We start from the raw sequence: 5,944 nt of genomic DNA, 5'->3' as shown, positions 1-5,944 counted from the left end.
CATAGATACAAATTAGTTACAAATTAAAATTGGAACATGTAACGGGGGTTCGAAATTGGGAAGTGAGGGTAGAAGAATTCAACTGTAGTGCTGTTATCAGAGGAGTTGTATTAAATACGCATGTCTGCCTGCCCCCTTTGTAAGAGGGGGTCACGTGATTCAAGGCTCGGCAAGAGCGCCTGCTTATAAATGGACTAGCACAATATATATATACTACACAAGTATTTCACTATTGACAGCTGTACGATATTAACGGATGGCATGCTCGAAGGAGCAAGATCATTAAGAGCGTCGTGAAATGGTTGGAGAAGACTAGAGCGATGAGGCCATAAAGCAAAGATGTCATATACATTGCGAAGCCAGAGAGAAGGGAGTAGACCAACAGTAGGAAGAACAGTTTCGAAGTATTCCGTATAAAGCTTAGCAAGAACAGGGGATAGAGGAGACCCCATAGCGACACAGTAAGTTTGAGAATGATATTTACCTTGTGCTCCCTTCCCACTGGCTCCGCTACGTAGATGACAAGTTTGCTCTTTGGCCTCATGACTCTAGCCTCTTCCAACCATTTCTCGATGCCCTTAATAATCTTGCTCCTTCCATCCAGTTTAAAGGTGATTGGTAATCAATGACATACATGTCCACCTCTCGGAAATGTACAGTAGCCGTATTACAGATCTTGGATCCAAGCTGGTAGCTGGCAGCTTGGTACAATCATGTTGTCAATTTGGGCATTCTATTGGAATGGAAATTAATCCGGTCTGCAACAAGAAAGGAAGCAGAATACTCTTTACCTTGGATGGAGAAGGTGAGTGAAGTCTGACCTCGGACAAGCAGGCTAGAACCAGCCACTCCAATAATGGTGGTTATATGAGATGGTCCTACAAGAAAGAAACGACGTAACTGCTTTCCCTTAAACATGCTAGAGCTGATAATGTTAACTCTTGCACACGAGAGTTCATGAACACACGAACTGGCTCATTGAGCAGGGATGCTTTGATTAATGAACCTATTGTTGCATTGGAGTGGTCCTGAAAACAAGATGGTGAGTCATCATTGGAAGTGTTTTCGATCGCATCCCCATAAAATTTCTTTGACGAAAACGTGTGAAGGAACGTGATCAACGAGCCACTCTTTGTCGAGACCGCATAGTGCGTCAAATGATGGAATACTCAGTATCACCTACTGTCACCACGAAATGATTTGATTCAAGCACTCAGATTTCCCTGAACCAGACGCATGAGGGTTTTGGTTGCTCTGGCCATTACGTCCTCTGACTTCTGTGGCTATGGTTGGAACGATCACGGAAAGATCTGTAATATGTACTCGCTTGACTGAAGGTGTATTCAGATGGGTGATGGTCATGTATCCTATAGAAAGTACAGTACTGTAGATCAGTTTGAGGGCTACCTGCAGTATGACGCTTTTTATTTTTAACCCTCGTACAGTTTATTCCACAATGTCACCTGTTTCCAAAACTGGAACACGTTCTAGTACTCTAGTTGCTTAAAGCACTTCTTGCACTACGAATAGAGCGACTACTCGCTACACTAGCCCTAGACAATGGTCGCGACTGAACATTTACAAAATCTTGTGTGGCCACGCAGACAACACGTTGTGCGGAAGGAGTTGCAGAACTGTTAAATATAGGGTTGACATATGGAAAAAATCCCCGAAGAGGAAACGGCTCGTACTTGCAACTGGATTGTTAGAGATTCCAACTCTACACTCAGAGGAGTAGTAGTGAAATAGGCATACACTAAAGAAAGCTGCATCTTGGTCTTAATGGCACCAAAGGCCACTAGTTTGCCAAATGAAGGGTACAGTCTTTACTGACGTCTTGAATGTAGTCAACAGCTTAGAGAGACAAGTTGAGAAATAACTTAATGCTTCTCATGTAATAGGCGTTGCATTCACTAATTAATGAAGTATAAAATATGGATCGAAAGTTGTTGCTGGGAAAAAAATAAGTACGGAGCATAACTTCATATTTTGACCAACTAATTATGAAAATCACTGTTTGTAATGAGCTTGCTGGCTTCTCTGGGCGACGGAGATCTGTAGAGACTGCTTTTCGCAAGTCTAATTATCCATTGCACTGCGAATTACAGTGACACAAGCTTCAAGACTGCTTGTGTTGCCATCAAAGGAAAGAACGTTGTCTAGAGGTTCACAAGAGTAAATGTATTGTCTATGGCCTGGTGGATGTCTCTCAGCTGGCACAAAACTGCTAAGATTTTGAGTCTTACGTTATTTACATGCGCATTAAGCACCGCTAAGCACAGGTGATTCAGAATTAAAATGAAATTGTTTAAAAATACAAAAAATGTGATTACTGGAACATGAATAAATGTCAGTACTGACAAAATTCAGTAAGAAACTTCTAGCAAATGAAATCAAGAATAAATGCGTGAGAGTTAATCAAGCTCATTCTTGACTAACTTCTCCACGATGCTGGTGTCCTGTCACATACTCACAGGAACTGTCATCGCTAAAACACACACAAGAATGTCATAAATTATAATATTGAGATCACAGCTGTGAGAAACAATAAATAAGTTATATGACAATAGATAAAAATAGTAAATTGTGCTACAGTAATACATACCTAAGAATAATTGTAATACAATATAAACACGTTATTTGTATAACTTGGTATGAAGATTTTCAGTAAAACCGTATAAGTACACAAATATAACAATTACGTATTTATCAGAGATTGCGTTCACATCATTTCATTTCTTCAGTAGAATGTGTTCATTTTTGAAAACAAGGCTTACTCATAAAAATGCTGTATCACAGTTTAGATGGAATATCAAAGATTTTGTAAAATTCCTTATTTAGGTACCCAGGACTAGATATTTTCAATGCCATTGGACGCGATGTCAAAATAAATGTTTATCCTTTCTTATGGTTTAAGTGAAGATGAATATAGGAGCATAAGTTTGAATTCTTGATATAGAAACTAAGCATAAATTTTTCATATATATAAATACATCCAGAAATGGTAATTTTGCGTCGGTTTCAAATTTAACCGGAAGTTTATTCGACGTAGCCAAATTATTTAATTTAGGAAAGACATCATCAGCGCCATGATCTTGGATTAATTGGGCGACATACTAATTGTTCTAATATACTATGTCTCAAATCGTCAAGCCAGAGCAATTTTGAGTATCAAATAGAAGGACTAAACGTCACAGTAATTTTTACTTATTTAATTTTTTTTCAGATTCATGGGATCATGTGATGGACATTTTATATTCCCAGCTAAATGCCTTGTAGGACGCCATTTTTGAAAAACATTCCTCCGTTTTTGGCAGATTCGAAGTATATGAGTTTTGGCCTTTAACTCATTAAGAGTTGATCCAGTAAGAATTTACCTATTATTAAATTTTTTTAAAATATAATTTTACATAGGATGAAGTATAGTTAATTACTTTTGAAGGTTGAGATATTGAAATATTTCAAGTATACAGAAAAAAAAACTTTTTTTTTCAGAATAATATAATTCATTATAATTTTACTAAGTGCACACAGTGACCGAAATGTCCCTCTTAATTAACTTATTATCAGATTTGTTGACAGTTTAAAACAATAAAATCTTTCAAAATAACCTACTGCAGTTTATTTTGGAACTATGTATAATGAATGTGCATTTGTTTCCCAAATTTTTCATGTTTTGATTTAGTGGTACTATTAAAATTACAAATAATGAACTGTAATATCGTTTTTATTTTCTTACATAATAACAGCATTACTTAAGTGGGTTACGGAACCCGTTTTCTTTTTATCTTCAGGGAGCTCCCAACTAGAATTAATACAAGATGTCAGAAGAAATTGAAGTGAGATCAAACGCCAGAAGACAGGATGTGGAATATGTATATGTTACAAACAGTTACCATTACGTAAGCTAACTAATCTTCATGATCTTATTTCTCGATAAATATTAAATGATACTGCAACTGTTCGAATTTTTCAAGCTTTCTCAAGTGTCCCAATACAATCCAACAACAAAACACCATTAGCATTGCTCAAGAAACAAGCTTCTCAGTCAAGTGATATCGACCCCAGACAGTCTTTAAGAAAATTAACTTCTGCTCATTCACGGGTCTATGGAAAATCTTTCTTTTTTTTTTCTAAGCGCAAGTCAAAATATATAAAAGGAACCAATGAGCGTAAATCCCTCACTCCAGCAAGAGTGATAACAAAAGAGTTCGCGAAATTACAATGCAACGTTCTGATATAGACATTTTAAAAACATTGTTGCAACAGAGGCACATTATCATGAGATTTGTTAAGGGGATTACACGAAAAAAAAAATAATATTGCAAACGATACTGATGTTAATTACCAAAAAATGCACAAGTCATCTTTCATTAGAATATGTGACTGTTATATGATGGATGCATTTTCATATTTACGAATTATTAATTTTGCTACCTAACTGCCCAAACTATATCCTTCATAAATGAAAATCGCATAGATAATAAATCTAACTCAACAAAGAAACATATATTTGATCTTAGTGCTGGAACTTTGGCTCGCTATTACCTCACAGTAGAGCATCGAGCAACAACATCGAAACAGCTATGTGAACAGATCTCCTTGCAGTAACATGGATTCAATTATCCAAACCCTGAAAAACTTTGTATCTAAAGATGACACCAATACTGTCTTTCTGGTTGATCTGCTAAAGAACAGGTAGACTAACCTATTTCAGCAAGACTCTACAGAGCTTACATTATAACTGGATTAGTTGCCCCATCTGATATTAATGATGATATACCGACAACTGAACAGAAGGGGACGAAGCTTACCAGAATTTCCAGGAACAAGAAATACAAACAGATGAAGATTTTCATAACAACATGAGAAAATTCAAATGACAAACGTTCAGTACAATGAAGAAAAAAACATTCAAAGATAGAAAGCAAGAAGGTTATTTTAAAGGCTGACAGAAAAGAGTCAAGAAATATATTACTCACTGCTCTGAACAGTGACTTAGACATGAGCGAGGTTTCTGTCATACACTTGAACTATTTCAACGGACGCTGATTACAGCAACTGATTTATTACACAAACTTTAGCACACCTCACATCCCTTCCTAACTTTGCCTTTGTTGTCCTGTCCACCCTTACTTATCCTTTGATCCTGCGTCAATTCCTGTCCTGCAGCGCTGTATGACCCTAGTAGGTTTAGCGCTTCTATTTTTATTATAATAATAATAATAGTTAACGTTGATAGAACAATAAAGAAAAATTACAGAGCTTATCTTGTAAAGCAACTGGACTATAACGAGTCACTACCTGAAGAGGCCCTTCATAACAATGTCAAGCTTCTAGATGCCATGACACTAATTCGAAAAGTTAAGGTCGAAAATCACACATTTAAAGAACTTACTGATTATGATTGTTCACAGATAAGTCATGCAGGCTGAGATAGCAACAGTACTGTTGTTTGTTAGCCATAACTCTACGGAAGGAATGATGTTCAGTCACAGAAAACGTGGAGAGAACATAAAGAACTGAAGATGATTCTTGGCATGTACAAAAAGTAAGAATAAACTGAAAAATTGTCTGGTTGATAGATGGAGAGGAAAAAAAGGAAGAGAACGCCTTGGGCCTAAGAATATGTTAGTTACATATAGTGAGAAATGCGTTGAACTTCCCCAAAAAAGTCATGAAATGGTCAGTGTTCTGAAAACTAGCCAAGAAAAGAAAATACTCGCAACCATTTTAACGTACCTCTTTATGCTAAATTCCATAAAGGTTATATAGCACCTGTAGAATGTGTGGTATACAGATTCGATCCAAGGAATAAGAGGATTTCCAGTTTTTTTTATCAAGAGCCCCTCATGATGAAGAATATTCAAATTATTTTTGGCAAAACATTTGTATAACATATCGAGATTAAAAGTGGCAAAATAGTACCTACAAACTTCATTAA

The sequence above is a fragment of the Cherax quadricarinatus genome, chromosome 53 (assembly GCF_038502225.1).
Source record: "Cherax quadricarinatus isolate ZL_2023a chromosome 53, ASM3850222v1, whole genome shotgun sequence".
Lineage (NCBI taxonomy): Eukaryota > Metazoa > Arthropoda > Malacostraca > Decapoda > Parastacidae > Cherax > Cherax quadricarinatus.
Note: the sequence above shows the minus strand (reverse complement) of the source record.